Source organism: Mus caroli, chromosome 11, assembly GCF_900094665.2.
Source record: "Mus caroli chromosome 11, CAROLI_EIJ_v1.1, whole genome shotgun sequence".
Classification (NCBI taxonomy): Eukaryota; Metazoa; Chordata; class Mammalia; order Rodentia; family Muridae; genus Mus; species Mus caroli.
The window spans coordinates 35,775,862-35,783,807 of record NC_034580.1 but is presented as its reverse complement, the minus strand read 5'-3'; positions in this window follow the sequence as shown (position 1 = coordinate 35,783,807).

The following is a 7,946-nucleotide window of genomic DNA, read 5'->3' as shown; positions in this document are numbered from 1 at the left end:
CAGTAAATTTATTACTATATTAACACACTAATTGGATTACAAACACATCCTCTTATTTCTGAAATGTTTATGATTTAATTGACTTGTTTAAACTAATTTTCATCTCCCTGTGCAATTATAATTCGTTGTTAATTGAACTTATTTACACATGGAATACTGATATTATATTTCCTAGCACCAAGGAAATATGTCTAAAGGTTTCATCAGTGGATCAAGTTTTGGCTTTATTCTTTTGGCACCTGATACCGTAGTAGAGATAATAACGATCATTTAATATTCATTGGTTGAACTGTGTAAGATTTAGTTGCACATACTTCTAGAAGAAACTAGTATAACTCATTTGGTTTACAATTATTAATTTATTCATGAATACTTACATTTGAGGGTTATTGCTTAAAGAACATATTCTTTTTCTTTTAATCTGTGTGGATCCTCCTCTGAAGGTTTTCATATGTGTATTGTGTATTTGTGTTGTATGCACCCATGTGTTTACAGATGTGTATGTGTGGAGGTGAGAGGACACCTAGTAGTCTTATAGCTTATCCACATTACTCCTTTGGAAAAAAAAAAGATAATTACTGAGTATGAAACTACACAAGAAGGTGGCAATCCCTGATAATTTCCAGTCTGTATTACAGGTGTGGGTGCAGCCACGCCTGGCCTGTCACATAGATGATGGGGACTCAAGCTCATGTCTGCATACATGTGCAGCTTCCTTTTTAATTTAGCTAGGAATCTGTAAGTGTAATAAACATACAAGAAGGCATGGGACACATGTACACATCTTAGAATGTTGGCATTCTGTACTGTGGCTTCCAAGACTGAAACGCTTAAAGGTTTTAAGGAGAGACAGACACAGAGAGAAAAGTGGGGGTGGGATGTGAGGGTGTGGGGTTTATAAATTTTAGAAGTATAAAATGCTTAACAATAATGCTCTAGTTCTATGAGGATAGCAATTACAGCTTGAGCCTATAACCATGTTGTTTTAGAGAAAAGTAGTTGACATATAAATGGAATTTTGTAGAATGATTTTTGAAGACCTGTAGTACCATAGTTTTTCTACTTGAAAGTTTAAATTTCTTCCGACCCGCCCTCAGTTATTTTTGTTGTAAAACTCAAAGTCACATAGAGAGAGGTACACAGAACCAAGATGCTCTCCAGGTGAGCTTTGCTCTCGTTCAGAACATAACAATCACATAGATGCACTCTCCTGCTTGTCTCCTCTAGATGCCTCTTTATGAAGGAGGCCACCTGATGACTTTGATGATTAGTGTTGTTAATTTGACAGAATTTAGAATCACCCTGCTGATAGGCCTCTGGGCATGCCTGTGGAGATTAATTTGGCCATCTTGGTTGAAGTAGGAAGTCCAGTCCACTGTGCCCAGTGCCCTTCAATGGGATCCTGGAGTATGTAAGTAGAGACAAGGAGCTGAAGAGAATGCACTCATTGCTTTCTTCTGACTGTGCACACATGTTACCAGCTGCTTCAACATCCTGTGCCCTGATTTTCTTTCCCTGATGGACATTACCTTGAACTATGAGGTAAAGCAAACCCTTCTTTCCATAAAGTCGCTTTTATTAGTATATTTTATCACATCAGAAAATAAACTAAGACAATGGTTTCTATTGCCATATGCGTTCCTTAGACTTTATATATCTCTCTGCATTCTTAGGCATGGTAGTCTAGCTTTAGCTATTTTCAAGTGTTATAGGAGTCACACCATATGGGTTATTTGTGTGAAGATCTACAATACAGGCTCAGTAGTGATCATGAAACTATGTTCAATTTTCAAATGACCACGTGTAGCTACAGTTCACTCATACTCCGTCTTGCTGTTGCGTTGTTTCGTTTTATGAAGCATCATGGATATTAGGCATCCTGTGGATGAACATTGTGCTTGTTTAACTATTTGAACCTATGACATATAACGCTAGTCCTAGCTGCACACTTCACAATGAACTTTGACAGATCAAAGGTATTTCATCAACAGTTTTAAAAAAATCTTAAGAAAATAGCTTTTATCCATCCCATAAGCAGCTTCCAAACTCTGACAGCATTGCATACACTTAGCAAGATTTTGCTGAAAGGACCCAGATAGAGCTGTCTCTTGTGAGACCATGCCGGGGCCTAGCAAACACAGAAGTGGATGCTCACAGTCAGCTAGTGGATGGAACACAGGGCCTCCAATGGTGGAGCTAGAGAAAGTACCCAAGGAGCTAAAGGGATCTGCAATCCTATAGGTGGAACAACATATGAACTAACCAGTACCCCCCTGGAGCTTGTGTCTCTAGCTGCATATGAATCAGAAAATGGCCTAGTCGGTCATCAGTAGAAAGAGAGGCCCATTAGTCGTGCAAACTTTATATGCCTCAGTACAGGGGAATGACAGGACCAAGAAGTGGGAGTGGGTGGGTGGGGGAGTGGGTGGGGAAGCGTGTGGGGGACTTTTGGGATAGCACTGGAAATGTAAATGAAATAAATACCCAATTAAAAAAAAAAAGAAAATAGCTTTCACATTTTTGACCTTTATATTGCCAGTAACTGTAATATAATTTTAACTTGCACTTTCTAATAACTCATGAGAGCAAGAATCATTTCATACTTATACCAATGGTTTGGATAATTCATTTTAGACATGCTATCTAAAGTCTTTTGTAATCTCTCTCTCTCTCTCTCTCTCTCTCTCTGTGCATTGTATATGTGTGGTGGGTATGTATGTGTATTTATTTAGTTGTGTATGTACATATGTGTGTATGTGGGTATGTATGTATGTGTGTGTATATGTCTGTATGTGTGTATGTCTGTGTATATGTGTGTATATATGTGTTAGGTTGTATTGTGTATGTATGTGTGTGTAGGTCAGAGGTTGACATTAGGTGCCTTTTCAAATCAATCTGCATAATACTTTTAGAAAAAGATTTTTAACATTCCTTTTTAAATTTTTTTATTAAATATTTTCCTCATTTACATTTCAAATGCTATCCTCTTTCCTCATTTCCTCTCCAAAAGTCCCCTATACCCTATACTTCCCCTGCCCTGCTCCCCAACCCACCCACTCCCACTTCTTAGCCCTGGCATTCCCCTGTCCTGGGGCATATTACCTTCACAAGACCAAGGGCTTCTCCTCTCAGTGATGGCTAACTAGGCCATCTTCTGCTACATACGTATCTAGAGACATGAGCTCTGGGGATACTGGTTAGTTTATATTGTTGTTCCTCCTATAGGGTTGCAGACCCCTTCAGCTCCTTGGGTACTTTCTCTAGCTCCTTCATTGAGGGCTCTGTGTTCCATCCAATAGTTGACTGTGAGCATCCACTCCTGTATTTGACAGGAACTGACATAGCCTCACAACAGAGTCCCATCAGCAAACTCTTGTTAGCATATGCAATAGTGTCTGGGTTTGGTGGTTGTTTATGGGATGGATTCCCGGGTGGGGCAGTCTCTGGATGGTCCTTCCTTCTGTCTCATCTCGGAACATTGTCTCTGTAACTCCTTCCATGGGTATTTTGTTCCCCAGTCATTCTTTTGTTTGTTTGTTTTTCGAGACAGGGTTTCTCTGTGTAGCCCTGGCTTTCCTGGAACTCACTTTGTAGACCAGGCTGGCCTCGAACTTAGAGATCCACTTGCCTCTGCCTCCCAAGTGCTGGGATTAAAGGCATGTGCCACCACTGCCCAGCTTGTTCCCCATTCTAAGAAGGAAGAAAGTATCCACACTTTGGTCTTCCTTCTTGATTTTCATGTGTTTTGCAAATTGTATCTTGGGTATTCTAAGTTTCTGGGCTAATATCCACTTATCAGTGAGTCCATATCAAGTGTGTTCTTTTGTGATTGGGTTGCCTCACTCAGAATGATATCCTCCAGTGTCATATATACAGTCACAATTTCATGCAACATTCCAGGAACTTCACAAAATTAAACATTTGCATTTCTGATTCTTTCTCAGTTCACCTAATGTTCTACACAGAACAGTTTGATCCATTTGTTGCTTTTCCTAACAGGTGCTAACCTGTAAACTTTTTACTGGTTCAGTTAAGACTTTTGCCAGAAGATGGTATATTGGGAATCATGCAATCTGCATTCTTTTCAAAATGACTTCTTTCATCCATAGATATGTAAACTTTCTCCCACCTTTCTCTATTGTGCACAATATTCTAGCTGGATGGTCATCTTCTGGCAGAATTCTGTAACATAAGTGTCATTTCATTCATAAACATATAGATCATTTTAACTCTATACTATCTATCATGACTGAAATACTTCAACCTGTGTTTGCAGCCTGGACAAAGCAATCCTTTTAAGAATAATTCAAGTTCTCTAACACAACCTACTAGCTTGGTTTGATAGACTTGTAGTTTCTTCCTCAGGAATAACTTTCTGATTTTTTTTGTCTTCTACTTTCTGAGTTTTCTTGAAAACACCTGTCAATTTTCAAATAATTATTATGATTAACAAGGTTATATACATAAAGTATGTATTGGATTCATCACGTAGGGCTAGTAGTCATGAAACAGCAATCAATATTTACAGCATCATCACCAATAATCCTTATGATTATTTAGGTCTTGGTTGAGAAAAATGTATGTTTTCTCTACTTAGCATTCCCTTTCATTGGACTCCTTACTGACTGCATCATTATCATCTGTGTTTCTGCTAACATTACACTCAGTGCAATTTGGGCTTTTTCTATTTTGGTCCTCAAATTTGTCCAACCTTCTTTTCATTTTCCTATTCCCTCATTCCTAGGAAATAAAATATGCACTCATTTTCCTTTTGCTGCTTTAAAAAATTGACCAAAACCATTGTAGCTTAACAACACAAATTTATTTTCATATTTCTGAAAGTCAGACATCTTAAAGATCCTTAAAACCTGGGTAAAATATCTCTCTGATGGTTAGGTCTTGTGACTTGTCCTCTATTAACTGAGTCCACTCACATTGTCCAAGATAATCTATCTAAATCAAGGTCACCTCCATGCAAACCTTATTTCTACCTGCAGCCTTAATAGCCTTGACATGTAGCATGATATATTTCAGGGTCTAGGGATTAGGCCATAGGCATGCTTGAGAGCACATTATTGTGCTTATCACAATGGCCGCACAGGGAATGGGTTAGAAAAAAAATCACAAATCATCAATGTATTTTAGTTTACAAAATCCTTGTTCTGAGTAAATTTGTGTTCTTGATCTTGGAAATTTTAAAGCAAGGAAATGATCCTAAAATTTTAAGACACTGTAAATAAAAACTTTCATAGAAAAAAAAAATCATGAGAAAAACAAACAAACAAAAAAAGCCAAGGGTAATTAAGTTCCTGGTCAAAGTAGATTATTTCTGGTCTGCAGTTTGCATCGTTGTGTGGGAAGCTTCCTTTAGCCTCCAGCAGATATACAGTCTGAAATGAGTCTGTTACACAGTAGACATATTTATCATTTCACCACTTCATTCAATTTGCGTTATATGAAATTCATTTGGGGATGCTGGAGAATACTTCTCAAATGCATGCTGTTGATTAAACAGGGCAGAGTAGCTGTGGACTAGAATTGGTAAAGAGTTATAGAAAGAGAAGGCAGTGGGAATTGATGTGAGTAATGGTGTCTATCCATGCCTTGAAAAATCCTCTTTAAATTACACTTGTGAGTGGATGGAGAACACATTCTCTTGAAGCCACCATCAATCCTCTGCCGGGCTTGCAATCTCTTTAATACATCAGTGAGCTTCCTTTCTTGAACCCACTTATCTGCTATCTTGAAATGAGATGCTGTGGTCTTCACACTGACAGAGTGACACAAGATCCAGAGCAAAATCACACGACAGACTATTTAGTCTGGAATTCTCTGGACAATTAAGCCAAACCACTCACGATAAAATTTTTCCCATGAGAAGGTGATTAAAATTGGGTTGAACTGAAAAATCTGAATAATTATTTTTTTTGTAAAGGAAAGGACAATATCTATTTAAAAAGAGTAAATTCATCAGCTTCTTTGGCTAATTTTCAGATGGAATATTCATATTTTTTAACTATTATGTGGGTGCTTCAGGTTCTACATAGAGATATTTACATTATAGTGCACTAGTCTAGTCGAATCAACATGGCAGAGTAATTGCTGGCTCATAATATTAGAAAGATAGCCTACGCCGGGCGTGGTGGCGCACGCCTTTAATCCCAGCACTCGGGAGGCAGAGGCAGGCGGATTTCTGAGTTCGAGGCCAGCCTGGTCTACAGAGGGAGTTCCAGGNAAAAAAAAAAAAAGAAAGATAGCCTACAATCAAATCCTAGTTCTAATACTGGGAACCCATGTTATGTTAAGGATGTTAAGGGGACTTCATCTATGTCCTTCCTTAAAACCAAACTAAATGTAGCACAATCAATGCTTGGTAGGATTAACTGAGATAACATAATCCATGCTGAATATTTGATGATGTGCTTCTGCATAGAGTCCTGGTGTTGACCTCACAACAAACTCCATCTCCCTTTTCCTCCTCCTTGTTCTTCCCCCAGGCTTTAACATTTCTTTCAAGAGCCAAGAAACCATTTCTAGCTTCTTTTATTCTGAGTTTCAGGGGCGTTGTGTAAGAAGGCTATAAAAATTTGGTGAGCATGTGATATTAAATAAAAAATATTTTAAATAGTCACAGCTTGGGATGAAATAAGAGTAAGGAATAACACCAACTTTCAGTTGACTGGCTTTTCTTAGTAAAATAAAACAATTGGCCTTTGGGTTTGGTGGCAACAAGTCTTTAGAAGTTGATTCTTCTCATTTCTTGGCTCTATGAATTACTTATAGTTTCAACTAATGCCAGACTACAAAGTAAGAATACTTATGTACTACTTCTAGAGGATTAGAGGTAATATCTTTAAAAATCTTTCAAGGGATTTGGGAACTGTAGAGGCATAGTGTATCATAGAAATATGTTCTTTCTCAAACAAATGTGGTAGAGGGTCTCACCCACTATCATGCTTATTATAGTCATTTTTGTCTTTCTAAAATTGCCTGCTTCTGTCTTGTCAATGCTGAAAACAATTATTTCATGCTATTGTGACAAAGAGCCATATATAATCACTTGTACTCAGTTCAAGGTATCCAGAAGAGAAGGAAAGAAATTCCATTGTTCAACTACATAAAACAAAACATCTATGCATGCTGTGCCAATCTGAAAAACCATATAATGTATTGTCTCATGGAAAGGACTGTATACCTTGTGGCCAGATTCTGTTTAACAGCACTGACTCTCTTATATAGATGCAACGTACTATGTGGTTGCTCATAGTACTATAAATTCTATCTACATGGTCTCTTAGAGTAAAATGCTCTAATCAAGTCATGCATACATCACATGAACACAGTGGAGTAGGTTCTGGAGCCACGAACCTCTGTTTGAGTTCTTGGGCTTACCAACCATGAGCTGAGAGTGTCTTAATCTTTTCATTCTGTTATTCCTATATGAACAAGTTTGGACAGCACAAATGCATTCTCTTGCAGTGTTTGGAGAAATAAATGAGACATTGTACATCAAACCCTTAGTAAGCACATAGCAAAATATCAAATATTAGCTGTTTAAAATTACTATTGCTAACATAGGTTTCTTAACTCTTTTAAGTTAGCCAATGAATCTATTTAGATTCTCAAAAAATGAGGAGGAAATTGAAAGAGGCCATTTGAGACACAAAATACAATTTCCTAAGTGAATATCTTGTTTTAAGCCTTTATACAGCAGCTGAGCAAACTCTAGGATGAAAGCTTTTGCTGATTGTATATTTAATTATTGTTATTCATTGCTTTAACTCTGCAAAAAGGCAGAAATGAAGGAAAGAAATCAGAAATGAAAGCCTGGCAGTTATCTTAGAATCAGTGATGAATGTTTTCTTCTCTTCTGTCATGGAGTTTATTTTAAAATAAATACATTTGGGTGTGTAATGTAGTGTGCCCTTTCTCTAACACTTTGAACA